The following is a 7,458-nucleotide window of genomic DNA, read 5'->3' as shown; positions in this document are numbered from 1 at the left end:
AAAATTAGTAACTGAGAATGAAGTCACAACATAGCTTAAAGTAGCTATAAAAATACCAGAACTTGCGAATACATTTACAATTAAAAAAAAAAAAAAAATCAGTACTGGAAGGAACATTACAAGCTAATTCACACAGTAAAAGTTACTGTCACATTATCGTTTATCACATTCTCTCTAAGATACAGAGTATGACAGAGTTCAAACAACGGTTACTCAAAAGATTAGACAAGGAGAATCACTGACTCTTATGTCAGATGGATGGAATGATAAACAAGGAAATCCTTTATTGAACATTATGTTAGCAACACCTGAATCAATATTCTGAAAGCAACTGCTACCTAATTTTCTCGTCATACAGGTGAATACATAGCCAATTACTGAGTGAAGAGATTGAAAGTGCACGTCCCTCCAGGGTACAGACCCTTGTAATTGATAATGCCAGTAACACGAAAGCTGCATGGCAAATATTAAAGGCAAAGTAGCTTCATTTAATAGTATTTGGCTGTCTTACTCATGGGTTGAATATTCTGGCAAAGGATATACATGTTTCCCTTGATTTATGAAGGTTCAATTTATGCTAATTCGTTCTCATGTGATAACCCTTTTGTACCCGAAATCCATTATATGCAAGGTAAATTCACATATATGCTATCGGCATAGGCCAGGAGAACTCAGTATAAATAAAATTTGCATGAAGCAAACCTACTTTATAACATAAGAAGTAGGGATGGGTTCCTGCGTCAGCCGCTACCAGGGCCAATGCAGGCTCTTCCTGGTGCTCTGCCTGTCTCCACCCCAGCCCTGGCTGCAGCAACCCTGGGAGCTGCCAGCACCAGGGCACAGTGGAGCCCAGCAGCTACAGGGAGCTAGTATCAGACACTCCTGGACCAGCTGCAGCAGGAGCTGGGGTGAGTGGGGATAGGCAGAGCCCCAAGGGTTTGGGGCACGGTGTAGCACAGTGGGTGCAGGCAGCTGGTGCTGGCAGCTCCCCGAGCCACTGCAGCCAGAGCTGGGGTGAGTGCCACACCCCGCACCACCTGGGGCTCCGCTTGTCCGCACTCACGCTAGCCCGTGCTAGAGTGGCCCCGCAAGCAGCCGACACAGGAACCTATCCCTATTTCTTACATTATAAAATAGGTTCGCTTTATGGGAATTCAATTTATGCAGCGTTCTCCAGGAATGCATGTACCGCATAAAATAGAGGGAAACCTGCAGTAAGTGTGAATACAATGAAGACAATATTGGCAAACTGCAAAGCTATTGTGAAGGTATTCAACAATCATCATGTTGCTAATTAGACTAAGAAAAATACAGAAAGAGAAGCAGGGGGAAGAAAAGTGCACTTTTATTGCCAGGAGAAACTAGATGGGGCTCATCAGCTACAAAGTGTTTACATAGTTTGCTGCGCAGAAAGAACTGTTTGCAGTGTGCTTCAATAGATGACAGTATCCCAGATTATTCCTGTGAATATTTGGAAGCAGATTCTCCACAATGATGTGTTCTGGGTTTGAGTTTATGGAGCATTCAATTTCAGTTTCAGTGGCCATCAAGAAACTTGAAGGAGATGCCCCAAGCCTTTCAAATATTCCAGAGAGATTCAGACAACTGAATGAAAACCTAATTAAGCTTTTGCCTTCTTCACCTCTATCCAAAAAAATTAGTAGTAGTAGTAAAACAAATGTTTACTAAGAGATCTGAGTTTTGCTCTCATCCAGTTCATCTGGAAGTAAACCTTTTGGATCCTCAACACAGAGGACAACATTTATCAGAAGATGAATTATCTACTGCTCTCGATACAATTACGGAAGTAGCTAACAGTGTCCCCGACATGGATGAAATAGCCTTGATGACAGACATGCCAAGGATCATGCAAGAAAAACCCCAAACTTTGGAGACAAGACATCATTTGGTGGGCAGCAAAGTAGGTCTCCTCACATGGTGAAAGGGATACTGTAACACCCAACTGTTCTCCAAGATTGCTCTAAGGATCCTAAGCATTCCACCAACTGCAGCTTCTTGTGAACAGGGCTGGAAGGCTTTCAGCTCAAATTGAGACAAGAAAAGAGGAATAGACTAACAAATGAATGCACCACTAAGCATGTCTGTATTTCTTAAAATCTCTTGCTTCTAGAGAATCAGTCAGAAGCACAATTAGTGAAGAAGATCCAGTGTGGTAAGTTGCCCTTGCCCACAGACTCATTGGTAAAACCATCCTTCAGCGAAAGAGAATGTGGTTCAAGTAGTTCTGAATCAGATTTGCCTCAATCAGATTCTGAAATGGAACTAATAAGTAGTGCAAGTGATTCTGCAGATAGTGACCATGAAACTGGAGGTGCCGCAGTGTCCTCAGTGGAAGAGTCAAACTCTGTTTAAGTAGATGAGTGGACAACCACGGCATATTCAAGTACAGTTCTTTGGGTGTGCTAAAATTAGCGTGTCAACAGTTTTCAATGCCTTTGGGTTTTTTTCTTAAATTGAAACAAACAATGTAAGGGAAGTACATGCTATTGTGTATTGTCTTTACATTTTTACAAGTATTCCAATAAAACTAATTTCTTTCCCCATAAAGCTTTGAATTTGTTTGAATATAACATTTAAACCACATTAAGTGCACTGCATTTAATTTTTCTCCTAACCAAAATATTTCAGTTCAAATACTTGTGGCTTTTGGACATAAAATTAACATGGGGTACTTTTTTAGTTTGTTTACTAAATACAAGTCAAATAAAGATCAGATCATGCTCTATACAATTCAAAATTTTCCAAAAGCCCACATCTCTGATGAACCAACTAATTAGCAATCAATTATTCTCCCAAGACAAAAAGAGAAAGAACAAGATAGCTTTCCACATTCACCTGCATTCATTGCTTTTAAAATATATCTGGCAAAGGATCAGGATATGTTTCTACAATCTCAGCCAAACCTAACACATGTTAATACTCTTGAATGTTTTTAGCTCTAAACTGTTTGGACAGCTCTAACTACTTTTATTTTTTTTTTATTGCTTACCATAGTACTTGCAAAGAGGCCTGTACAAAATGGTGAACAAGAACTTGATTTAATCAGACATTTCAGATCTTGGGGACAGAGTTGTCTGCTGTACCATCAACCATTTGTTACTTTCTAGATCCTTGTAAAAGTAGCTGATGTTCTAGATAGTGCTCTCCAATTTCCCTATTCTGGCTTCTTCACAAACTACGATTTTGTACAAATTCTCATACGCTGGCCTCAAGTTTTATTAATCTAATTCTGAATCCCTTGGTTCAAAAGACATGGCCTTAGGATAAGCAACAACAAATGTATACGAAATTGCTACAACCAGGATTTAAGTCAAATCCAGGTGATTTGTGATAGATCCACAGTTGTGTGGAAGTGAATGACTATCCAGAGGGAGAGAATTCACAAATAAAAAAGCGAAAACTAAAAATCTGTGAGCCATTCTGCACACAAAGCATCTTCTATACCATGGGCGGGCAAAATCCAGCCCAGGGGCTGGACCCAGCCCACCAAAGGATTTTGTCTGGCCTGCAGTGGGTCCCCTGGCCCAGCCTGCCCCAGGTGCGGGTAGCAGCCTAGACTGCAGTATGTGTGGCCAGTCCCACCGCCCTCAAGTGCTAGTAGAGCTGGGGCGACGTGGCAACTGGCCATGCTTCCTGGCAGCCCCCGCAGCAGCGGCTCTTCCCAGCTGCTGCTGCTGCCGCCAGTCTCCATAGCTGCTTGCAGACCCAGCCCCGCTGCCCAGGCATACCAGCCTGTCCACCCTATACCTACCATTGGGGTGTGGATGGAGTTGGTGGGCAGGGTCTCCATGAAGATTGGCCCAGGACCCATATGGGCATGGCACATGGCTGGGCAGATGGGATGGCAGCAGCATCTAGGAGCAGAATAGGCAGCTGGGGCCAGCAACAGGATCTTAAAGTAGTGACAGTGTAACGTCAGAGCAAAGCCACAATCTACTGCCCACATCCCTGGGACAGGCAGGGGTTTGTTGGAAACTGATTGTGGTTCTGCCTCAGGCTCCAGCCCCATGCTGTCACCACCTCAGAATCCCAGTCCATGCCCATGCCCTGCCTGCCCTTCCCACTCCCAGATGCTGCTCCCCACCCGCCCACAACCCCATCCTATCCTCCCGGCTGAGGGCTCTGCCTATGCCAGTCCCAGGCCAGTCTCCATGGAGACCCCAAGATCACCAGGTGGTGACAGCATGGGGCTGGATTGGGCCCCAGGACAGAGGCACTTGGTGAGTTTTGGTGAGCTGTTGCAGGATGGGGGAAGGGGAGGTGCTGACTCAGCCTGAAAGAGCTCACCAAAACTCCTTAAGTGACCCTCCAGCCCAAATAATTGCCCACCCCTATTATATACTATCAGAGTTAATTTTCAGGGCCTTGGATAGTTTTCAAATCATTGCAAACAACAAAAGTACAAAGATAGTGAACTGTCAGGCCTATATTCCAAAATATGAGGAAACCAACTGAAGATATCAAAATTAGAATATCATCATGATCCCAAACTCAGTTTGATACCTAAATTCTTGAATTATTACATCCCTGCAGCACTAAAAATCATGTTTAAGTCTCAATAAGAGTTTAAAAAAAGTTAAGCATATGCTAAATGCTCAACTTACAGATAGGATTACATATGTATTTAAAGTTAGGTAGAGTTTAAGCACCCTACTAAATCCAGACTGTTGTTGCCACATACTGGGTTGAGAGTGAAGTCGCAACCTAAAACTCTGAAGACTAATAGCAATTAACACTTACACAAAACTCAAGAAATACTTTTTAGGGCACTTGCACTGGCCTTAATTAAGATATGAAATTCCAATTAGGCAAAGGAAATGGTGTAAAGCAAATATTAATTCAGAAAAACCTTAAAATGTTCAACACTGCCAGAAAGCCAATATAAAAAAAAAAAAAAGTGCTGCTCAACCCCACAGCTACTATCTTAATTAATAGACATTTCCTAAAACAATACAACAGGAATTTAAAAAAGCCAAAGGCGGCCCCTGAAGTAAAGGATCCTAGAATGCAATACTGTAACATCTGAATGTTTCAGCCAGAGATGAGCCAGCCCTCTTAGGACAGGCTATGAAAAATGAAAGCCACAATAATCTACAGGTAAGAAACCTGCACCCCAAAGAGCAACTGTCCCAGGAGAGAACAGGGAGAAGGACCCCGAACTAAAAGGGAAAGTCACTGGGAACAGAATAAACAGGAAGGAGAGGAAACAAACATAAAAAGTGAAAGCAAGAAAACACCACTTACCCACAGCAGGAGCCGTGGCACAGCTGGAATGAGGAGAAAAGCCTGCGCGGCTCATTAGTAGTGTCTTTATCCAGCTGAGGCCGGCCAATGACATCACTAGCAATCACTGGCCAGCGAGAATAAAAATGGTTGCCTGTGGAGGAAACAGAGAGGGGAGAGCAGACCAGAGGAGGGCATGGCTACAGGGCACCTCCCGGGAGTCCCTCAGGGAGGAACGACCACAGGACAAGGAGCCAGAGGAGACACCAGACGCTGACCCTGGCAGCAGCGGCAGAAAACAGCTCGACAGTGAGAGGGATGAGCCAGAAGTAACCTCCGCAGTCAGCAAAGGCAGCAACCACAGAGGAAACAGAGAAAGATGTGAAGACCCACTCCATAACAGGTGGGAGCATCAGGGCCAGTTGGGAGGAGGAAGAATCTTCCCCCTTGGCAGAGTCCCAGCAGGAGCAGCAGGCAGGGCTGCAAAGATACAGGGAGCCTGCCCTAATTATAGAAAATAACCAGGCATACACAGAGGGGCTACGAGGCACCTGGATCAGAATACCCCAGAAGGGAGAAAAGTGGGGCAGCACAGGGCCCCGAGAAGAATTAGAAAGAGGGGAAAAGATGACCTGAACAGGAGGCCCCGGGTACATGGCCCCGGGTAGGGGTCATCCCCTAGATAGGTCATATGGAATGAGACACCCGGTACCCTGAGGTAAGGGACCAGAAAAGGGGCTACCCAGATTCCCTGTGATACCGTAAGGTGAGTTTTCCTTTTTTGCGTTTCCCCATGTGAAGGGGTTGAGGAACAGAGTGGCTGATATGGATAAACTAATCACTACAAGGCCTGTAGGGGCATCACATTTGGGTTCAGAGCATTGGGAGATAGTTCACTCTAGAGAAAAAGCAGGCTTCGTGACTGGGATCTCCAACCGCAGACAACCCGAGTGGAGTAAGTGAACTGACCTCAAGGGCCAGTACCCAGGACAGGAAGGGATTCGAAAGACCCCACAACGGTACAAGAGTGGGAGCATGGCCAGGAAGACCGGGTGTTCCATCAAGGTGGAGTAAGGTCAGGGTGTAGGGGTGGTGGAGCCCCACAAGTGACCATCGGGCAGACCTCGTGCCGCAGGAGGACCCCAGGTAGTCACCCCACCACTGCGAAACATTCGAAGTCGTGGCAGAAGAAATTGGGGAGGACTACTCAAGGAGTAAACATCTACCTTGGCAGTGTAGGGGAGTCTGTAAGGCATACAGCACCAATCACTCGAATGAAAGTTGCAAGGGACCAGGTGTTCAAGGCCCGGCAGTCACAGTGACAAAAATGTACATGAAGGGAGCAGGTATTATTTTGTTTGTATGACAGATCAGTCCTCTAGACATGCCAGAATGCAACTCTCACCTCACCTTCTACCCCCAAGCTCCACCTCTGTCAGCACTGGAGGACTCTGCTGCCCAAAGCAGCAAACTCCAAACACAGAGAATTGGAAGATTTGAGTGACAGAGGGACAGACAGATGAAAGCATTCACATTTGAAGCTGAAGTAAATTACCTACCTACCACTTTACATTTTACTACTTTCATACTACACACCTTACCTACAAGATAAATATTCAAGGACTGACTCAAAGCACAGTTTTTACTATAAAGAACAGAATACAAAAAAGCAATTAAACTCTTGGTCAGCGGTGAGTGGTCTCAACAGAACAGCTGCAGCTAATTTTGTTGTAAGCCTCATTACAAAGGAGCTACTTAGGGAGGGATATGAAGCCCCACGATGTAGATTTGCATACATTTACGAGAGCTCTTTCCACAGCAGCAGGGTAAGAGAACACCAAAGATGCCTACTGGTATATTCAGTAAGTGGACACTGGAGACTGGCATCATAGGCTGTTTATTATTCTCTTTTTTCTTCTCACAGTGCAGGTTCAGGTTCTTTTGTTTTAAAGCTGGGATTGGCAATCTTTCCAGGCTGTGGGGCTGACTGACCTAGTTTGGACCAGGTTGGGGAGGACCGGGTTAGAGAGCTTCTGGAGGGGCTGGACGCGTTCAAGTCAGCGGGTCCGGATGATCTCCACCCCAGGGTGTTGAGGGAGCTAGCTGGGGTTATTGCGGGGCCCCTGGCACAGCTCTATGAGCGATCGTGGTGCTTGGGCCAGGTGCCAGATGATTGGAAGGTAGCAAATGTGGTCCCCATCTTCAAGAAGGGGA

The sequence above is a fragment of the Gavialis gangeticus genome, unplaced genomic scaffold (genome assembly GCF_001723915.1).
Source record: "Gavialis gangeticus isolate Ggan-Ray unplaced genomic scaffold, GavGan_comp1, whole genome shotgun sequence".
Classification (NCBI taxonomy): domain Eukaryota; kingdom Metazoa; phylum Chordata; order Crocodylia; family Gavialidae; genus Gavialis; species Gavialis gangeticus.
This window is presented reverse-complemented; position numbering follows the sequence as displayed.